Genomic DNA, 23,801 nt, shown 5'->3' on the forward strand with positions numbered 1-23,801 from the left:
TGCTATATTATCTTCTGTTTTCGACAATATTGGGCTTTATTATTCACTTTTATATTATTTTTGGGACTAACCTATTAACCGTAGGCCCAGCCCAGAATTGCTGTTTTTTGCCTATTTCAGAGTTCCGCAAAAAAAGAATATCAAACGGAGTCCAAACGGAATAAAAACTTCGGAAACGTGATTTTCGGAGCGAACATGATCCAGAGGACTTGGACCCTACGTCAAGAAAGCCATCAGGAAGCCACGAGGTAGGGGCGCCCTCCAACCTCATGGGCCCTATGTTGCTCCACCGACGTACTCCTTCCCCCTATATATACCTACGTACCCCCAAACGATCACGAACGGAGCCAAAAACCTAATTCCACCGCCGCAGCTTTATGTATCCACGAGATCCCATCTTGGGGCCTGTTCCGGAGCTCCGCCGAAGGGGGCATCGATCACGGAGGGCTTCTACATCAACACCATAGCCTCTCCGATGAAGTGTGAGTAGTTTACCTCAGACCTTCGGGGCCATAGTTATTAGCTAGATGTATTTCTCTCTCTTTTTGGATCTCAATACAAAGTTCTCCCCTGTCTTCTGGAGATCTATTCGATGTAATCTTCTTTTGCGGTGTGTTTGTTGAGACCGATGAATTGTGGGTTTATGATAAAGTTTATCTATGAACAATATTTGAATCTTCTCTGAATTCTTTTATGTATGATTGGTTATCTTTGCAAGTCTCTTCAAATTATCAGTTTGGTTTGGCCTACTAGATTCATCTTTCTTGCAATGGGAGAAGTGCTTAGCTTTGGGTTCAATCTTGCGTTGTCCTTTCCCAGTGACAGTAGGGGCAGCAAGGCACGTATTGTATTGTTGCCATCACGGATAACAAGATGGGGTTTTCATCATATTGCATGAGTTTATCCCTCTACATCATGTCATCTTGCTCAAAGCGTTATTCTGTTCTTATGAACTTAATACTCTAGATGCATGTTGGATAGCAGTCGATGTGTGGAGTAATAGTAGTAGATGCAGGCAGGAGTGGGTCTACTTGTCTCGGACGTGATGCCTATATACATGATCATACCTAGATATTCTCATAACTATGCTCAATTCTGTCAATTGCTCAATAGTAATTTGTTTACCCACCGTGAATATTTATGCTCTCGAGAGAAGCCACTAGTGAAACATATGGCCCCCAGGTCTATCCTCCGTTATATCAATCTTCCAATACTTAGTTATTTTTATTGCTTTCTATTTTACTTTGCATCTTTATCATAAAAATACCAAAAATATTATCTTATCATATCTTTCAGATCTCACTCTCGTAAGTGACCGTGTAGGGATTGAAAACCCCTTATTGCGTTGGTTGCGAGGATTTATTTTTTTGTGTAGGTGCGAGGGACTCGCGTGTAGCCTCCTACTGGATTGATACCTTGGTTCTCAAAAACTGAGGGAAATACTTACGCTACTTTGCCGCATCACCCTTTCCTCTTCAAGGGAAAACCAACGCAGTGCTCAAGAGGTAGCAAGAAGGATTTCTGGCGGCATTGCCGGGGAGGTCTACGCAAAAGTCAATATACCAAGTACTGATCACAAACCCTTATCTCCCGCATTACATAATTTGCCATTTGCCTCTCGTTTTCCTCTCCCCAACTTCACCCTCGCCGTTTTATTTGCCCTCTCTCTCTTTCTATCCTCCCTCTCTTTCTCTATTTGCCTCTTTTTGCCCGTCTCTTGTTTGCTTGTGTGTTGGATTGCTTTCTTGTCATGATGGCTCAAGATAACACAAAATTGTGTGACTTCACTAATACCAACAACAATGATTTTATTAGCACTCCGATTGCTCCTCTTACCGATGCTGAATCTTGTGAAATTAATGCCGCTTTGCTGAATCATGTCATGAAAGATCCGTTTTCCGGCCTTCCTCTAGCGAAGATGCCCCTACCCATCTAAATAGCTTCGTTAATTTATGTGATATGAAAAAGAAGAAAGATGTGGATAATGATATTGTTAAATTGAAGCTATTTCCTTTTTCGCTTAGAGATCGTGCTAAAGCTTGGTTTTCGTCTTTGCCTAAAAATAGCATTGATTTGTGGAATAAGTGCACAGATGCTTTTATCTCTAAGTATTTTCCTCCCGCTAAGATCATCTCTCTTAGAAACGATATTATGAATTTTAAGCAACTTGATCATGAACATGTTGCACAAGCTTGGGAGAGGATGAAATTAATGATACATAATTGCCACACGCATGGTTTGAATTTGTGGATGATTATACTTAAAATTTATGCTGGATTGAATTTTGCTTCTAGAAACCTTTTAGATTCGGCCACGAGAGGCACTTTTATGGAAATTACTTTAGGAGAAGCTACTAAACTCTTAGATAATATTATGGTTAATTATTCTCAATGGCACACTGAAAGATCTACTAATAAAAAAGTGCATGCAATAGAAAAAATTAATGTTTTGAGTGGAAAGATGGATGAATTTATGAAATTATTTGCTAATAAAAGTGTTTCTTCTGATCCTAATGATATGCCTTTGTCTACTTTGATTGAGAATAATAATGAATCTATGGATGTGAAATTTGTTGGTAGGAATAATTTTGGTAACAACGAGTATAGAGGAAACTTTAATCCTAGGCCGTATCCTAGTAATTCCTCTAATAAGTATGGTAATTCCTACAACAATTCTTATGGAAATTTTAATAAGATGCCCTGTGATTTTGAATCCAATATTCAAGAATTTATTACTTTGCAAAAGAATTTCAATGCTTTGATTGAAGAAAAATTGCTTAAGATTGATGAGTTGGCTAGGAACGTGGATATAATTTCTCTTGATGTTGATTCTTTGAAACTTAGATCTATTCCACCTAAGCATGATATCAATGAGTCTCTCATAGCCATGAAAATTTCCATTAATGAGTGCAAAGAAAGAACCGATAGGATGCGTGCTAAGAAAGATTACTTTATTAAAGTGTGTTCTTCAAGTTTCCATGATAATAAAGATGAAGATCTAAAAGTTATTGATGTGTCCCCTATTAAATCTTTGTTTTGCAATATGAATCTTGGTAATGATGGGACTGAATATGATCCACCTTTAACTAGAAGGCGTTCTAAGAATTTGGAGTCTTTAGATCTTGATGCTAAAATTGTTAAAAGTGGGATTCAAGAAGTCAAAACTTTAAATATTGATGAACCCGCTATTTTGGATTTCAAGGAATTGAATTATGATAATTTCTCTTTGATAGATTGTATTTCCTTGTTGCAATCCTTGCTAAATTATCCTCGTGCTTATAGTCAAAATAAAGCTTTTCCCAAACATAACATTGATGCTTTGATGCAATCTTCTGAATAAAAGCTTGAGTTGGAAGTTTCTATCCCTAGAAAACTTTATGATGAGTGGGAGCCTACTAATAAAATTAGGATTAAAGATCATGAATGCTATGCTTTGTGTGATTTGGGTGCTAGTGTTTCCACTATTCCCAAAACTTTCTGTGATTTGTTAGGGTTCCATGATTTTGATGATTGCTCTTTAAACTTGCACCTTGCAGATTCCACCATTAAGAAACCTATGGGAAGAATTAATGATGTTCTTATTGTTGCAAATAGGAATTATGTGCCTGTGGATTTTATTGTTCTTGACATAGATTGCAATCCTTCATGTCCTATTATTCTTGGTAGACCTTTCCTTAGAACGATTGGTGCAATTATTGACATGAAGCAAGGGAATATTAGGTTCCAATTTCCGTTAAGGAAAGGCATGGAACACTTCCCTAGAAAGAAAATTAAATTACCTTATGAATCTATTATGAGAGCCACTTATGGATTGCCTACCAAAGATGGCAATACCTAGATCTATCCTTGCTTTTATGCCTAGCTAGGGGCGTTAAACAATAGTGCTTGTTGGGAGGCACCCCAAGTTTACTTAGTGTTTGTGCCAAGTAGAACCGTTGGGAAGACTTGGGGAAAGTCTTCTTGAACTTGCTCTAAAAAACAGAAACTTTAGCGCTCACGAGAACTGATGTAATTTTAATTTGGAGAGTGCTATTTAGTTAATTATTTTTGTAGATGATTAATAGATAAACTCCTAACGTCCAGCAATTTATTTTAGAATTTTTGGGGTTCCAGATCTTGCGCTAGCTACAGATTACTACAGACTGTTCTGTTTTTGACAGATTCTGTTTTTCGTGTGTTGTTTGCTTATTTTGATGAATCTATGGCTAGTAAAATAGTTTATAAACCATAGAGAAGTTGATATACAGTAGGTTTAACACTAATATAAATAAACAATGAGTTCATTACAGTACCTTGAAGTGGTGTTTTGTTTTCTTTCGCTAACGGAGCTCACACGATTTTCTACTTTAAGTTTTGTGTTGTGAAGTTTTCAAGTTTTGGGTAAATATTTGATGGATTATGGAACAAGGAGTGGAAAGATCCTAAGCTTGGGATGCCCATGGCACCCCCAAGATAATCTAAGGACACCTAAAAACCAAATCTTGGGGATGCCCCGGAAGGCATCCCTCTTTCGTCTACTTCGATCGGTAACTTTACTTGGAGCTATATTTTTATTTACCACATAATATGTGTTTTGCTTGGAGCGTCTTGTATGATTTGAGTCTTTGATTTTTAGTTTACCACAATCATCCTTGATGTACACACCTTTTGAGAGAGACACACATGATTCGGAAATTATTAGAATACTCTATGTGCTTCACTTATATCTTTTGAGTTGTATAGTTTTGCTCTAGTACTTCACTTATATCTTTTAGAGCATGGTGGTAACTTTTGTTTTATAGAAACTATTATTTTCTCATGCTTCACTTATATTATTTTGAGAGTCTTAAATAGCATGGTAATTTTCTTAAATAATCCTAATATGCTAGGTATTCAAGATTAGTAAAAACTTTCTTATAGGGTGTTGAATACTAAGAGAAGTTTGATGCTTGATGATTGTTTTGAGACATGGAGGTAGTGATATTAAAGTTGTGCTAATTGAGTAGTTGTGAAGTTGAGAAATACTTGTGTTGAAGTTTGCAAGTCCTGTAGCATGCACGTATGGTAAACGTTATCTAAGAAATTTGAAACATGAGGTGTTATTTGATTGTCCTCCTTATGAGTGGCGGTCTGGGACGTGTGATGGTCTTTTCCTACCAATCTATCCCCCTAGGTGCATGCGCATAGTGCTTGGTTTTTGTTGACTTGTAGATTTTTGCAATAAGTATGTGAGTTCTTTATGACTAATGTTGAGTCCATGGATTATACGCAGTCTCACCTTTCCATCATTGCTAGCCTCTTCGGTACCGTGCATTGCCCTTTCTCACATTGAGAGTTGGTGCAAACTTCGCCGGTGCATCCAAACCCCGTGATATGATACGCTTTTTCACACATAAACCTCCTTATATCTTCCTCAAAACAGCCACCATACCTACTTATTATGGCATTTCCATAGCCATTCCGAGATATATTGCCATGCAACTTTCAACCATTCCGTTTATCATGACACGTTCATCATTGTCATATTGCTTTGCATGATCATGTAGTTGACATAGTATTTCTGGCAAAGCCACCATTCATAATTCTTTCATACATGCCACTCTTGGTTCATTGCATATCCCGGTACACCACCGGAGGCATTCATGTAGAGTCATATTTTGTTCTAGTATCGAGTTGTAATCTTTGAGTTGTAAATAAATAGAAGTGTGATGATCATCATTAATAGAGCATTGTGCTTCAAAGTAGCACCATAATCTTCATGATGGAGAGTCTCTTGTTTTGTCACTTTCATATACTAGTGGGAATTTTTCATTATAGAACTTGGATTGTATATTCCAACAATGGGCCTCCTCAAGTGCCCTAGGTCTTCGTGAGCAAGCAAGTTGGATGCACACCCACTTAGTTTCTTTTGTTGAGCTTTCATATATTTATAGCTCTAGTGCATCCGTTGCATGGCAATCCCTACTCCTTGCATTAACATCAATCGATGTGCATCTCCATAGCTCATTGATTAGCCCCGTTGATGTGAGACTTTCTCCTTTTTGTCTTCTCCACATAACCCCCATCATCATATTCTATTCCAACCATAGTGCTATATCCATGGCTCACGCTCATGTATTGCGTGAAGGTTGAAAAAGTTTGAGATTACTAAAGTATGAAACAATTGCTTGGCTTGTCATCGGGGTTGTGCATGATGGGAGCATTATTGTGTGACGAAAATGGAGCATGACTAAACTATATGATTTTGTAGGGATGAACTTTCTTTGGCCATGTTATTTTGAGAGGACATAATTGCTTAGTTAGTATGCTTGAAGTATTATTATTTTTATGTCAATATTGAACTTTTATCTTGAATCTTTCGGATCTGAATATTCATACCACAATTAAGAAGAATTACATTGAAATTATGCCAAGTAGCATTCCACATCAAAAATTCTGTTTTTATCATTTACCTACTCGAGGACGAGCAGGAATTAAGCTTGGGGATGCTTGATACGTCTCCAACCTATCTATAATTTTTGATTGCTCCACGCTATATTATCTTCTGTTTTGGACAATATTGGGCTTTATTATTCACTTTTATATTATTTTTGGGACTAACCTATTAATCGGAGGCCTAGCCCAGAATTGCTGTTTTTTGCCTATTTCAGAGTTTCACAGAAAAAGAATATCAAACGGAGTCCAAACGGAATAAAATCTTTGGGATGTGATTTTCGGAGCGAACATGATCTAGAGGACTTGGACCCTACGTCAAGAAAGCCACCAGGAAGCCACGAGGTAGTGGGCGCGCCTACCCCCCCCCCCCCAAGCACACCCTCCACCCTCGTGGGCCCCACATTGATCCACCGACGTACTCCTTCCTCTTATATATACCTACGTACCCCCAAACGATCAGGAACGTAGCCAAAAACCTAATTCCACCGCTGCAACTTTCTGTATCCACGAGATCCCATCTTGGGGCCTGTTCCGGAGCTCCACCGGAGGGGGCATCGATCACGGAGGGCTTCTACATCAACACCATAGCCTCTTCGATGATGTGTGAGTAGTTTACCTCAGACCTTTGGGTCCATAGTCATTAGCTAGATGGCTTTCTCTCTCTTTTTGGATCTCAATACAAAGTTCTCCCCCTCTCTTGTGGAGATCTAATCAATGTAATCTTCTTTTGCGGTGCGTTTGTTGAGACTGATGAATTGTGGGTTTATGATCAAGTTTATCTATGAACAATATTTGAATCTTCTCTGAATTCTTTTATGTATGATTGGTTATCTTTGCAAGTCTCTTCGAATTATCAGTTTGGTTTGGCCTACTAGATTGATCTTTGTTGCAATGGGAGAAGTGCTTAGCTTTGGGTTCAATCTTGCGGTGTGTGGATAGCGGTCGATGTGTGGAGTAATAGTAGTAGATGCAGGCAGGAGTCGGTCTAGTTGTCTCGGATGTGATGCCTATATACATGATCATACCTAGATATTCCCATAACTATGCTCAATTCTGTCAATTTCTCAACAGTAATTTGTTTACCCACCGTGAATACTTATGCTCTCGAGAGAAGCCACTAGTGAAACCTATGGCCCTCGGGTCTATTCTCCATTATATTAATCTTCCAATACTTAGTTATTTTTATTGCTTTCTATTTTACTTTGCATCTTTATCATAAAAATACCAAAAATATTATCGTATCATATCTATCAGATCTCACTCTCGTAAGTGACCGTGTAGGGATTGACAACCCCTTATCGCGTTGGTTGCGAGGATTTATTTGTTTCTATAGGTGTGAGGGACTCGCGCGTAGCCTCCTATTGCATTGATACCTTGGTTCTCAAAAACTGAGGGAAATACTTACGCTACTTTGCTGCATCACCCTTTCCTCTTCAAGTGAAAACCAACGCAGTGCTCAAGAGGTAGCAGGGGCTTACAAAGAGGAGAGAGACGGTGGCGGGGAGGTGCTCGGCGACGGAGGTAGGGGTGGCGAGGGCGGGCTCGGGACCAGGAGGCGGCGGTCCTGGGCGGGCTCAGGCGGCGGCAGTGATGTCGAGGGCGGCGGCGGTGAGGTCCAGGGCGGTGACGGTGAGGTCCAGAGCGGTGGCAAGCAGCAGCGATGAGGTTAAGGGCGGCCTCGGGCAGCGGCGGTGAGGGCAGGCTCGGGCTCGGGCGGCATCGATAGCGGCGACAAAGGAGTTGGGGAATAGGGGGGAGAGGGAGGGAGGACTTAGCAAAATTTTGAGCGCGCGGGTGGTTAAGTCGAACTAGCAGTAGCGCTGTTTCAGAAATGCGCTATAGCTAAGTTAGCTATAACGCGTTTTAGCAAAACACGCTACTGTTATAGGAAGCAGTTATTTCTTTTGTTTATCTTTACATTTTCTTTTTTTCATTTCTCTGTTTCCTACTTCTTTCATTTTGATTTACTTTTCTATTTTTCATTTTTTTTTTCTTAGCAGTATCGCTCTACGCAGGAAACACACTGCAACAACGACCATAGTGGTCGCGCGCTTTACGCGGAATTGCTACCACTATTCCTAGCCTACCGCCAGCACGGTTGGAATTATAGTCGTAGCGCTTTTTGCTGCACACGCGCACTGCTATAGTTGTAGCTATAGCGCGCTTTGCTAGAACGCGCTACTACAAAGTAGTAGTAGCGCCCTATTTAAACCAGCGATACCGCTATAACTTTGTGTATAGGCTTTTCCCTAGTAGTGTATGGAGGGCTGGTGTAGATTGGTTCCAACACCCCTCGGCAATCACAGCGTCATCGTTGGTGACACAAAGATTGGACCTGAACTCAGCAAGTGCAACGGTGGGAAGCCCTTTTGTCATCACGTCGGCAACTTGTTGACTTGTGGGGGCGTGAAGAACACGATATTCACTAAGGGCGACCTTCTCGCGAACAAAGCGAATGACAAGTTCAATATGTTTGGTGCGGCGGTGATGCACAGGGTTCTGGGCAAGGTAGCCGGCGGAGACATTGTAGCAATAGATGATCGTGGCCTTGGGTAGGTCGGAGCCGAGCATGTCAAGCAGCTAACGCAGCCAGCAACATTCAGCCATGGCGTTGGCGACGGCACGGTACTCAGCATGTGCACTAGAGCGAGAGATTGTGGCCTGGCGCTTCGACGACCAAGACACGAGTGAGCCGCCGAGGAAGATGCAGTAGCCTGACATAGAGCGCCATGTATCCGGGTAGCCCGCCCAGTCAGCGTCGCTGTAGGCGACAAGGTCGGTCAGAGAAGAGGAGGCGATCGTCAAGTCGTGAGTGGTCGTGCCATGGATATAGCGCAGGATGCGCTTGACCATAGCCCAATACGGCTAGCGAGGCACGTGCATGTGTAGGCAGACTTGCTGCACGGCATATGCGATGTCTGGACGTGTCAACGTAAGCTATTGTAGGGCACCAGTGATGTTGCGGTAGTACATGGCGTCGGAGAAGATCTCGCCCTCGGAGGAAGATAGCTCGGCCTTGGTGTCCACCGGCGTGGGCACGGGGTGGCAGTCGGTCATACCAGCATGATCGAGGACCTCGGCGGCATACTGGGCTTGGTCGAGGAAGAACCCAGCCGCCGAGCGTTGCACTTGAATCCCAAGGAAAAAAATGCAACGGCCGAGGACTTTGAGCGCGACAGAGACGTGTAGCCGGGCGATGATGTGCTGTAGCAGAGCATCAGTCGAGGTAGCCAGGACGATGTCATCCATGTACAAGAGGAGGTAGGCAGTCCCCATGTCGTGGCGAAAAACAAAAAGTGAGGCATCGGAGCGAGTGGCCGTGAACCCCAGGTGGCGCAGGCAGGCGGCGAACATTGTGAACCACGCCAGAGGTGCCTGCTTCAAACCATACAACGATTTGGAGAGAAGGCAAACATCAGGAGGGCGCCCGGTGTCGACGAAGCCCGTCGGCTGCTGACAGGAGACGTGGTCGGCAAGCTCGCCATGGAGAAAAGCATTCTTCATGTCAAGCTGGTGAACAGGCCATGAACGAGCGGCAGAACGAGGCGAATAGGCCCAAGCTTGACGACGGTCGAAAATGTGCCGTGGAAGTCAATGCTGGGACATTGGTTGAAGCCGTGGATGGCCCAGCGCGCCTTGTACCGGTCGAGAGTGCCGTCGGCCAGGTGCTTGTGCCGGAAAACCCACTTGCCAGTGATCACGCGGGCGCCCGGTTGCCGAGGGACCAGTGACCACATACCATTGGAGTGAAGAGCGTCGAATTCCTCCTGCATGGCCGCCCTCCAATTGTCGTCGCGGAGGGCCATGCAGACAGAGGTGGGGATCGGCGAGACGGGCGGCATTGTGCCGGTGAGGACGTAGTCACAATCATAGGCTGTGTTATGGCAACGAACACCGACGCATGCACGGGTGACCATGGGGTGGCCAACAGCGATGGAGGGGCCCGACGCGACAACTTAAGGCGAAGGAGAGCGCGCCGTCGACCGAGCTGTAGAGCCATCAAAGCCAGGTGGAGCGGACCCGGAAGAGGCGGAGGGAGCGGGGCCGGGCGATGAAGGGCCAACCATGGCAGCCGGGTCGCTCGAAGTGGGCACGGCCGCCGCATCCGACGGGGTTGACGTTGCGGGAGTCGAGGCAGAAGGCGCACGAGGGCCGGGTCGACCCCGGCGAGGAACAGGCAGCCCGGAACGAGGTTGGGGGAACGGCTGGTCGGCAGAGCCGACGAGCAGCAGCGGCGGTGTAGTAGTCATCAAGGATCCAGCAGCCTGCACAAAAGGGAACTGTGTCCCGTCGAAATTAACATGATGTGACAAAAGCACACGCCCGGAGATTGGATCGTAGCAACGATAGCCAGAGTGATCAGTAGGATAGCCGGGGAACACACAAGCAACGGACCGCGACGCGAGTTTGTGGGCAGCAGTAGAAGCCGTATTGGGGTAGCATAGGCACCCAAAAACGCGAAGGTGTGTGTACGACGGCGGGGAGCCGAAAAGCAGTTCATAGGGTGTGTTACGGTGGCGTGGGCGACATGGACGACGATTGAGGAGATATGTGGCGGTGGAGAGGGCATCAGTCCTGAAGGTGGTGGTGGCATGCGAATGAAAGAGAAGGATGCGCATGCCATTGGTCAGGTTGCGCATGATGTGCTCAGCGCGACCATTTTGCTGGGACGTGTATGGGCAAGATAATTGGAACAGGATCCCGTGAGAGGCGAGGAACGAGCGGAACACGCGGTTGTCGAACTCACATCTGTTGTCGGTACAGAATTGGAGGATGGGGCGTCGGAATTGGGTGGCTACATACACATGAAAAGTGATGAGTATCTCAAAGACATCCGATTTACGACACAATGGGAACATCCAAGCATAATGGGTGTGATCATCCAACACAAGAAGAAAGAAAGAAAAGCCTGAATTACTCACAACCGGAGATGTCCAGACATCACAATGCAATGTATGAAAGGAAGAGGGAGCAACATGGGAGGATTCCTGAAAAGGGAGTCGAGTATGTTTTCCAAGCTGACAAGGATGGCATGAATGTTCATGCACTTTATTACATTTGAAGGGAAAGGTAGCTAAAACCCTAGATAAAGCGGCGTGCCCGGGATGGCCGAGGCGGGCATGCCAGAGCATGGAGCTGGTTGTGTCAGCGAGGAGGGCTGTCGAGGTGGTGGGACGAGCGATGCGAAGTGGGTAGAGCTCGTCGGGGCTGTCACATCGGAGCACCACCATCCCGGAATGCAGATCCTTAACACATAAGCCAAACAGGTCAAATTCCACGGAGATAAAAAAATTATGAGTAAGTGCACGAACAGAAATTAAGTTCTTAATGAGAGAAGTGGAAACTAGGATGTTATCAAGATGGAGAGGCTGAGAGGAGGTGGGAAGAGAAGTAGAGGTGACATGTGATACAGGAAGAGATGTGCCATCACCAACTATGATTTGAGTGAGATGGTGACAATAAGACATGAGAGAGAGAGAGTACCGGGATGGGCAGCCATGTGTGAAGATGCTCCTGTGTCAAGGAACCAATCGCATCCCCCCAAGTAGGGTTGTTGCTGCATCGAGAGGAGGGCATGGTGGACCACCGGCGTCTCCCATGGGTTGCCGGCCGTGGGGGCATGCGCTGGTATAGGGGCCGGCATGGACGAGCCGGCGGTGGAGTAGGGGCTGTACTGCGTGGTAGGAAAGGCGCCGAACCCGTCGGTGAAGGAGCGATGCCGTAGCCCAGCACGGATGGTGGCACGCCGTAGCCCGATGCAGACGAAGGGGTGTCGTAGCCTGTCGTGGAGAAGCCGTAGGCCGCAGGGTGGGGCCCTAGAACACCGGCGCCCGGGGGATGTTGCTGCATCGGCCAAGTCTGAAAAGTGCCCTTCCAGGGGTTGAAGATGGGGGTCGCCGCGGTCATGGGCTGGCGTGGAGGTACATCGTGGGCGGCGGGCGGGGGGCGGACCACCACTATTAGTGCCCTTGCGACACTTGCGGCCGTGTTGGCCACCTGATGGAGGTGCAGCCTGCGGCGGCGCCAGCGCGGGGGCCGGGGGAGAAGGAGGAGCGGGGGCCGCGCTCGGCGTAGAGCGCCGTGGCGGTGTAGTTCCCTGCCAGATGAGCGAGGCGGCTCTCCTCGCGCAGAAAATATGTCCGGCGTGAAGAAATGTCGGCTGCCTCGTCGTCGTTGTAGGTGAGGACGGCGACGGCGTGGTCGAACTTGTGACTCAGGCCACGGTTCATGTTGGTGACGATGGCCTTGTCTTCCTGGCGAAGACCGTAGTCGGCGAGGGTGTCGGCGATCGTCTTGAACCGGGTGTAGTACTCTTGGATCGAGAGGAGCCCTTGGAAGAGGGAGTGGAACTCCTGGAGCGCATGAACACCTTGCTGGGTGCGGTCGGAGAGGAACAGCATGCGGATGGTCGTCCAGAGGACATATGCCATCCAGTTGTCGACGCGGATGGCGTCCGCGATGTCCTTAGAGACGGAGCCGTACAGCCGGCGGATGATGCACCAATCGATTTTGCGTCCAGATGGGATCAGAGCGACGGGAGCGCGCGTCGACGCTGCCGTCGACATGGTCGGTGATGGCGAAGGACTGGAGAAGCGCGTTCATGAAGGAGAGCCAGAGGGTGTAGTTGGGAGGAACGAGCTCGAGGGTGCGCACGGTGGACTAGATATTGAGAGTGAGGATGGAGTGGAAGGGAACCGAAGATGGGTCACTGCCGGCGAACGGGTTGGTGCCGCTGCTACCGGATGAGACTTCAGAGAAAATGTCCATGTTAGAAGGGAGAGAGAGGATTGGTGGAATAGTTATTGTATTGCTTGAGCCTCATGGGCATATATATAGGAGTACAATGATCTACTTGGAGTACAAGACAAGCCAGAACAAATCCTAGTCTATCTCGTCTTTCCTAATAATCAATATACTCAACATCCCCCCGCAGTCACAACGGTAGCGACGCAGACAGTGAGACTGGAGAAGAATCCAAAGGCAAGCCGACGGACACCCCCCCTAGTCGTAACGGTCAATGCATCGCAGAGTCGTGGCTGGTGTGGCAACCGACGAGCTGCTCAAGCAAGGCGGTAGCCCTTTGTGCCATTTGTCGAGGTAGCCGAGAGCGTGGGTGATGGAGCCGTGGTCAAGGTAGCCGTGCGAAGGCATGCACCGGTGTTACCAGCACCGGGCATGCGTAGACGAACGAAGACGAAGTTGACAAAGCGCCGACCAGGCTTGGCAGGCCCGGGGACACGTCGTGGATGAAGGCACGCATCGGTGTTGCCAGCTCCGGGCATGCAGAGACTGGGACCTACACGAGCTATACGCCATGTCGAGGAGTCAGAGGGCCAACAAAGAAGATGACTCGTCGACGGCTGTGGCGCCAACCGGCAAGGGGCCAATGTCACCAACGGTGGTCGGAGTAGACGAAGTGGTCAGGGAAGATGACGGCGACGCTGGCGTGAGCTGGTGCTGGGCGAAGACGAAGAGGTGGACGGGCGGCGACGGCTACGGGGATAGCGGCGGCGGCGGCCGAAGAAGCGCGGCGGCGGCAGCCTAACGGTGGCAGCATTGGCTAGGTTAGGAGTGCGGCGGCGGTGCTCGAAGGAGGCGAATAATCCTGACAGCGTGACGAAGACCTGCGCGGACGGTGGTGTTCCCGCGCCAAGGGAGACGGCGTGGCGCATACCATGGGAGGTCGACATGCGGTGACGGCGGAGTGGACCGCGGGCCGTGATGCTACGGCCAGAAGGGGCGACGCAGTGGCGGCGGGCAAGTCGGGGTGGCGGTGCGAAGAACTCGGGGCGTCGGTGGGGACCGCGGGCCGCGGCGCTACGACCCGAAGGGCGATGCAGCGGGAGAGGGCGGGACGGTGCAACCGCGGGACGACCTCGGGGCGGCGGCTGGGACTGCATATCGCGGCACTATGGCTCGTAGGGGCGACGTAGCAGCGACGCGTGAGTCGATGCAGCCGTCAGGAGAACCATGGGGTGGCGGCCCGACGGGGCGACGTAGCGGCAGCCCGTTGCTCGATTGATGGAGGGGCGCACTGAACTCAGGGACGATTTCCACGGGACATGCGGAGGCGCGCGTAACTAACAGGCTTGGTCGGTCGTGTGGCATAGATGTGGTGGATCGCGGTGGCGAGCGGGTGAGCAAGCCAGGCATGCCCGAGGTCGGCGACGCCGCTCGGTGGAGGGGGTGGTGGCGAAGTCCAAGATGAAGCCGACCATGACAGACGGCGTGGAACGTCGTGCGGACGAGCGCGTCAGCACCGGGCACCCGGGTTGCCAAAGCAGCGCCGGTGCCCGGGCAGCGAGGCCCGAGCAGCTAACGTAGCAGCGGTGCCCGAGTTGAGGCAGCCGACGAGCTTGACGCAGTCGGCCCGATGCAGCCGGGGCCGAGGCCGGCGAGGCAGACCGAATGGATGTGCCGTGCAAATGCGGCGAAGGCGGGTGGCGTGGATCGACAGGCGGGCCGCCGCGCAAATGGCGGCTATGACGGGTCACTGCATAGCGTGAGGCTGCCGGAAGGGGCGATGCAGGTGTCCTGGTCGGAGAAGGCGGTGACGGCCGGCGTAGATCGACGAGCGGGCCGGCGCGCGAACGACGGCCATGAGGGGCTGCCTGTCGCACGAGGCCGCCAGGTCGGTGAAGAGCATGTCGGTCGTGCCGGTGTCAAAATAGAGGCGCACGGGGTCGACAGCTGCGGCGGGCGATGCAAACTGATCAAGTATGGATAAAAAACCAAAAAGAAAACGCCGATTAAAATGACCGGCGAGGAAGCGAAAAAACAAAGAGCAAGGGCTCGGGAAAAAGACTCTCTAGGGCAGTCGGCCAACACGACCGGCGGACGAACCCTAGCTACGGGCGGCATGGCCCCCGGCTGCGGTATTGGAGGCTGACCGCCCCGGGGGCGGCGCACGGAGCGGAAGCGTTAGGTGGCGGCTAGAGTTGAATTGATTAGGCTGATACCATGTTAGAAGAGAGAGAGGTTTAATAAAATAGTACAATGATATAACTGTGCCATGTAGAACAGGAAATAAGGAATAGACAGTTTGTATTCATCCACTGTCATAGATATATACACTCATTAAAAGGAAGGAGCCACACTACTCTAACAGACTAGCTAACAGCCCTACAATCTAGCTCAGCCGATCGTGGGCTGCTGAAGCCCGAGCATGCGTGAGGCGTGTGTTATGCAGGGCTGGTGTAGACTGGTTCCAACATAGATCTAGTAAAAAAATTCTGGCACTAATTATTTTTGACATGAAGCTGAGTCTTAGGCTCTGTTTGGTTACAGGGATTAGATTAAAAAATGTCTCTTTTAGTCCCTATATAGTCAAACAGGTGGGATTTTTTTTAAAGGACTAAAGAAAGACTTTACTGAGGGTTTTGTCATTTAGTCTCTGGAATTAAAAAAATCTAGTCCCTTGCAACCAAACACCCCCTTAGTTATGGGTATATTTGACTCAGAAACCGGATCAAGTTCATTAGTCGTGGGATTGCAGGAGATAGGACGGCCATATCGGATCGAGGCCGTCTTCTTCGTTCTTTTTTTTCTAGAACGCTGCAAGAAAGGAAAGGGAAACAACAGAAAATCTCTAACGTTTTACGCAAAACCGCGTCATCACCAAGTCCAGCTGCTCATACGTGAACTGCATGACGTTGCCATGCCGGATTTAGATCACGATTTTCGATTTCAATTTCAAGAAAGTTTCAGGACCAACCGAAATCACTGAAATTCAGTGATTTTAATTTGCATTTCGGCCAAAGGACCGAAATATTCACTTGAATTTAATTAAATATTCGAAATTTCAATAAATATTTTGAAAATTACTTGATTTGTTGTGTACTACTGAAATTTCCGAAATATTTTGACCAAAACGTAATATTTCAGTGTCTACTGAAATAAATTTCACTGAAGGTGAAAACCATGATTCAGATCCAACCACTGGTTCACGTCGCCGGAGTCTTCAGGTTCCCGTGTCAGAGCTGAATATAAAGAGTACGAACTCACCTTTGGCCTCCACGGTTACCATGAGGACGTGGTACCCGCTACCACTGCTATGGAACAGGAGGCTGGTCTTGCAGCCTTCCTCGACCACTCGGTTGTGGGATCAAATCGAGCGAGGGCCCGGCAGCGCTGCCGGGCTGGTACATGTAGGCCACAGTGGTCGTCGATGCCGGGGAGGGCAGCGTACGTGCAATGATTGGCTCCAAATGAATGTGTACTACTATTCAGATTCAGAGAGATATGGCTTTGTATGACTGTATATGTCAATGAGGAGTGAAGACCTGATTGATTTCATTAGCAGAAAATTAATAAATGAACCGATTGGCTGTTCCTAGGAAAGTACTGTACGTCGTTGATAGATATGTAGGGAGAAGCTTTGAATGGCCATGAACGGCATTGTGCTAGCTACAGCACTGTGTGCAGTAGTAGGACACCTGTAGACGGGCGGAAACGGTCGTGGTCGGCGATTAGCACAGTTTACCAACAGCTCCTCGAGCCACCCGCCCGCCGAAAATCAATGCTCAATCTCACTGGAAATGGTCATCCTGATGCCTCCCAGTCCTACTACTCCTGAGCAGTGGACATTACCAACTCTTTCCATCATCTGAACCTAAGCTACAAGGGTGTTAAAAATACTTAGATATCTTATACATTTTCGTAGTTCCTTTTCTTGGAATGGATTATATAACCGTTGATACAGCCATACAGGAAGAGGTGAGAAACCAACAAGTGTTTTAGTTGAGAGGTGAAGTATACAATTAATGGCTCATCAAATCGATTGGCTCAGCTACTCTTGTATGTGTTCGACTAATTGATGTGCGTATTTATCTACGGCAGCCTCTTTGCCTCTTTGCGACATAGAAATAATGTTGCATATTTATCACATCTGTTTCTGTTGTCCTCCACCACTGATTGTGTAAATGTAACCAGATGAAGGTTCTTAGTGTAGTCTTTCCCCGATTGATGCTCCATAAGAAGACAACAGACTAGGTGTTCACTTTTACTCGTAGAAGTGAATGAGAAAAAATCCGGCCCAACAGCAAAATTGTATACCCAGCCACCTGGGCGAAGATTTGTCTTACACACACCCCGCCTCCTCGTCCCACTCCTAGCGCTGACCCTTGCTCCGGTGGAAATGGGTCATATCCCCGGAATACCTTGTTCTCTCCCACATAACAGATCTTCTATGGTATTCCCTCCGTCCGTCCGGTGAAGAGTGTATGTTTGGCTTCAAAATTTGTCGACAAAAGAGTGTACTTCTATCTTCTCAATGCGCTTTAAATTAGAAAAAAACACTTCTCTCTCATCACACGGTAACCAAGATCAATAGCAATTTACGCATAATCTTCTTAATTTCTACATGCACTTAGCTCATTGGGAGTTGCATAATTAAAGAGAAGAGAGATGATGGCTTCCACATTTCCAATGTATTTTCTACTTAACTTCATAATTTATCCTAAAAATTTTAGATGTATACTTTTCAATGGATGGAGGGAGTAGATTGGTGGCCGCTTGCCGGTAGATTAGACGCATCCTCCTTGGACACGATGCTTGACTATAGCGTGGCATGGCCGACTAGCAGTAGAACAAGCCATGTGCATGTGGGATTGAGGTGGTGTTTGGTTCTTTAGTCCTATGACTTTTTCTCTACTCCCAACTAAAAAGTCTCTAGTCCCTAAAAAGTCCCTTCCTGTTTGTTTTCAGAGACTGAAAGGTCCCTAGTCCCTTTCTAGAGGTTATTAAATGACCATGTTGCCTCTAGTATATATAGAAAAATAACAATCAAGCAACACCATTGGGTGGCGGGCCAATGGGTGCATGAAGGGGCATTATTGGAAAAGTCACAAAAAGTCCCAAAAAGACTCTCCTTGAGAGTCTTCTTCATTTAGTCCCAAATGCCTAGTCCCTAAAAGGTCCCTCCCGTTTGGTAAAAAGGTCTATAAGAGGGACATTTTCTAGTCACTACACAAAAAAGTTCCTGAAAACAAACACCCCCTGAATACTTAAGGGAACGCAATTTGGGGAAGACTTCAATGGACGCATCACTTGGGTTGCAAAAGTAAAATAAATAAAAAACACAACAAGAGCCAGCGGAGCTTCATGTTCATTTTGTAAAAAAAGAAAAAAAAACCTGACTAGCTTGGATGGATGTCTTAGAGGGATTCAGTAGGAGCTAGTGGAGCTTCATGTTCATTTTCTGAAAAAACATTGGCTATCATTTATATATGAATAAGATCCTTCCACCAGCTCCCATGGGATTCATCTAACACATCCATCTAAGATTCGACAAATATTCGAGTTTTCTATTTTTGCACACTAACAGGTTCTTCCATAACGCAATCATGTGGATCATTGTGTCACATATAAATTATTTCTCCGTTGATTACCACAAGACATACCACTAGTTACTTTTGACTTTCATTTATAAAGACTTAATTATGAAACAGCCATCTTCATCACTTGCAAATATTTAAATTGGAAATCATATTTCTCACTAACTTGCTCTTGGAATTTGGACTTCTTTGAATCTGGAAAATTAACTTTGTCATAGTTGTGGAGAGGGAAGGATTTTTTTTCCATCCGCCGTGATAGCCACTAGGGTAGCAACACAAGAAGAAGGTGTCAACCCGACACTCCCCAAACCCACTAGTTTCTAAAAACAAAAATACTAAGCAAACGTGTAGCCAAAATACCACCTCTTATATACCTCTAAGAGTTAATTTGATCCGCTCTATGTAATCAAATAAAGATAGACATTTTCAATTATATTTATCCGATCTGCATGTAGTTTCGTTGATCCAGTATGTTCACATCAACTATGGTGAAACAATCGGTTGACACACAGAAGAGAAGACCTCAGAGAGTAGCAAGCAGCGACTTCAAGTTGTCTTCATAATTTGGAAGCTCGCTACTTGAACACATCAATCTGTTCAATTGTTTCTTGGCCAGCCTCCATTTGCCGCATCTCAGTCCCGATGGTGTTAGAGATTAACATCCCTGATGCATCCCATACCTATCATATTTGCAAGAAAATGGAAAAAATTAAGTACATAGCTAGTAGTCTAACATCAAACTGGACACATCTCTACGACATTAATTTGTAGTACACGCTCAGAAGCTAGAGCCCATCTGTTACATACATTTTAAACATTTCAATGAGTGGCATATTGTAATAGCTAGCTATGTATATATCCATCTACCTAGATTCATTCAATGCAGCATGGTTTGAATAAAGTGTTATTACCACCGTTTATCTTCTTATATGCATCCTTACACTAGTAGAAAACAATGCCTTCGTCACAGCCGGATCGGAGCAATATATAGTCCCGGCCTCGTTACGAATCGGGACTAATGTGAGCATTAGTGCCGGTTCGAGCGGCGCAGGCATCAGTCCGGTTGGAGACACCAACCAGGACATAGTGCTCAACGTTTTACCGTGTACCTAAATGCTATTGTTGGGTTACACCATTAGGATCGATCACATGCATGATTCCATGAACACACAACAAACATCATATGGCCAAAGGCACAACATGCACCTTGACTGTTCTCTTTATTTGTGGCTCAAACTCCACGGTTGTACAACTTGTGCTTGCAGCACTATACATATGCATATCTCTACAAACCTATAAGATGGTATTCTTACCTGGCTTCTAGGGTAACCCATGCGCGATACAATCTCCAATATCAGCTCTCGTCTGGGGAACATCTAGGTCATTCATTTTTAATGGTGGGTTGACTCTGTTCCACTCTAGGTTAAATCCATATGCATTCGCTCCACAAGACGCACCTTCCAATGGGCTAGGGTCGCTACGACAAACGGTACCCCCATCGCATTCGTAATTAATTAGTGCCCATTCCCCAAATTTTGTTTGCCTCCTTCGCGGTGTATCCCTCCTGCATTGAATCATCATGACCCTCTTCAGCCATGTCCAGCTATGACAGATTTAGTCTTCTGGGTAGTGACCTCAGAACTGGTCATGGAGAGCTCGGTTAGGGCCACTTGGTTAGCGTTAGTCTTTGATGGTGTATGAAAGGTAGGTTACTGGTCTCATCAATTGGAAGAGATGTTGTGCATTGCAACAAATGTATTGGGCAGTCCTTCTTGCATGCTTCGATGGTTGTGGAGATTTTGGTTATGCTAATTGATATATAGATCTGACTGTCTGTACATTTGGGTTATCATTGCAACTGGTCGATTGATCTGGCTCGCTTCTCTACGGTGATTGAAATAAGAACATCGCTGGTGCTACATCTGTTTTGACATTTAATTAGTGCCAAAAAAATTCCCTCGTAGGAGGTTGTGGCTTGTTGAAACTACTAGGCAAAAACTTATAGGTAGAGGCTTAGCAGTAACGCCTGCCAGATGTGGCCGCTACTGCTAATTATCAGTAGGGTGGGGCGCTAAAGAGCGCTAATTTTATATAGTTACCAGTAGTGCGGGTAAGCAGAAAAGCGATGTTGGTGTGTGGTCCCTTCAGTACCCACCAGGGTACGTATAGTAGTAGTGTGTTTTTGTGCTACCACGCTACTGCTCAATATTTAGCAGTAGCGCAGGTCCGGAGGCCACCGTGGCAACATTACTTGCACTGTGGGTCCGGTTTTGCCGCGCTACTGCAGCCACCTTTCCCAATCCCCCTGTCCCCCGCCCATCCTCTCTCCCTCACTTTCTTCTCCCCCATTAGTACTACCTAGCTTTGTTCTCTCTTCTCCTATCTCTCATCTCTCTACTGTAATGCCCCCTCCACCATCTCCATTAATGCACACATTTTCTCTCTTACTTCCTCACTTTTCTCTCCTCCCTCCACTAGTTAGAGCTAGCCATCTCCTTCCCCAACTAGCTAGATCTATCCATTTATTAAGTGGAACCTATCAACTCCCCAACTAGATCTATTCTTCAATATAGTAAAGCCATCTAGTCACCGTGCTTCTCACTCTCGATAGCTAGGTGAGTAAAAAAATGTGATCTGGAAGAATTAATGGAAAATATGTATGTGATATGACCGAAATTGTACGTGTCTCATGAATTTCCGCCTATATGTTTATTTGCCGAATTGTGTGTGACACGAGAGTTGCTTATGTTTTGCTGAAACGTAGATTTATTTCCGTTTCGGCGAATCTCGGGCAAACTCTGTATGTTCTTTTTATAAGGAAGGTCATGCTGAATTTTTGTATGACTTTCATGCATGCATGGATGCGTTTATAATCCTTCTGCTTATTAATTATACCACGCATCCGGTCATGAAGGTTGGTGGAACAATGGTGGAAAGATGGTTGCGATCCGCGGTGCACGACATGCATGAAAATAACCGGAATGAGATTTTATGTCCGTGTCGAAGACACAAAGAAGGAGTCTTGCTCGACCCTTTTAAGGAAGGCCGTTTGAAAGCGCACCTACTCATGACTGGTTTCATCGATGGCTGTACTAGGTGGATAAGTGAAGATGATGACGTCGATGGGGAAGCCTATGACGACATTGGACCACACGACGAGATGACCGATAATGGCGGCGGAAAAGAGGCCGGACATGATGGAGAAGCCGCGAACACGCTGCAGCATTCTTTGCTACTAAGTTCAATCCTATGTGATCCTCATGTTCGAGACAAGCTTCGCAAGAAGACGACTAGCGACAATGCATGCTACTTCTAGAGAGGAGTCTAAGCTGGAGCAACTAGAGGTAGAATTGAAGACTCCATTATATGGTGGCTGCGTTCTAGAGATGACCTGCTTGAGTTTCACGCTCGAACTTCTAAAGACAAAGGCTGGAAACAAATGGACTGACAGAAGCCTCGATGAGCTTCTCAGGTATCTAAAGAACATTCTCCCCGCAGGGAACTTGTGTCCTACTAGTGTCGATGAGGAAAACAAAATCGTATGCCCTCTTGATCTTCCGCACATTAGATACCACGCATGCATCAACGGTTGCATCATTTATCGGAAGGAGCACGTGGAAAAAACCAACTATCTGGTGTGCAATGCTTCTCGATACAAGAAAGCCGAAAGGAAATGTCCTCAGAAAGTTGTATGTTACTTACCTATCACTCCCCGTTTGCAGCGTTATTTCGTAGATCCTAAGGAAACAGACCTCATCTATTGGCACGCGGAGAGGGTGCAGCCCGACGATGGAGATGATCCAAAGCTGAGACACCTCGCGGATGCAAGCCAGTGAAGAGCGTTCAACACTGAATATCGATATTTCACAGGAGATCCAAGGGACATTATGCTTGGCGTGAGTACCAATAGCATGAATCTGTTTGGCAACCAGAACACCAACCATAGGATATGACCCGTTTTTGTATGAATGTACAACCTCCCCCTGGATGCGCATGACAACAAAGTACATGCACATGAGAATGCTGATTTAAGGGCTGAAACAGCTGGGAAATATATCCGCAAATAGGCAGAATCCTTATGAGACAAACTGGATTATAAACTAATAGATGACTTATTTCGCATCCAGAAGGATATTGCAACGATCATCAAGAAAGAAGTTATCGAAGAGAAGGGGGTGTTCCACTATGGCCCTATATCACGAGCTGACATGTGAACTCGCATAAGCCTACAACGTCTGGACCTGACGCCGTTCACGAAGTTCAGGTGCATCCTCCAGGATCTGGATGGATGAAACTTCGATTGATTGACGATGCCGATGATGATGTGTTGGTTGAACCTTTAGTTTCTCTAGCGATAAAACTTTGGGATGTCAATAGTCATGCTGAACTTGCGTAATGCTAGTTTGTTAGCTTGGGTACGATGACCTGCGTACATCTAGTTTGTTGGTTTGGGTCCTATGAACCTACCTTGATTAATTATGTTTACTATATGTTGAATCTATTTGCTAACTCTTTCATTTCGTGTTGCTCAAGTATTTTATGTTGCATATTATTGCTGGATTCACTTGATGAAGATGCATCTCTAACAGGTACATAGGTCATTGATGGCGAAGAAGTACTATGCTGTGTACATAGGGAGGGTTTCAGGAGTGTACGACGAGTGGCGAGAGTGTCAGGTCCAAGGAGAGGAGTTCTTGGGCAGCAGCCATGAAGGGTTCGATAGCAGGCAAGAAGAAGAAGCTAGTTACTTGAGGTTCACGCTAGCGCGAGAGAGGAATCAGAACCGGCGCCTCACGACTGCATAATTCTGCACTTAGTCATAGTGATAGCTCTTCTCTTCTATATCATTTTTTAGATGGATGGTGATGTAGTTGCATGTATTCGAGACATGACATAACTTGTATGGCTTTTTCATGATGACAAGAGACATCATTTGTGTTGGATGATGATTATGATGATGACAAGATTTGATGAGACTATTTGTATCGGTATGATATGATTAGATTTGTATGTGTATCATATGATGAGACTATTGTCTGTATGATATCATAGA

The sequence above is a fragment of the Triticum aestivum genome, chromosome 1A (assembly GCF_018294505.1).
Source record: "Triticum aestivum cultivar Chinese Spring chromosome 1A, IWGSC CS RefSeq v2.1, whole genome shotgun sequence".
Taxonomy (NCBI): Eukaryota; Viridiplantae; Streptophyta; class Magnoliopsida; order Poales; family Poaceae; genus Triticum; species Triticum aestivum.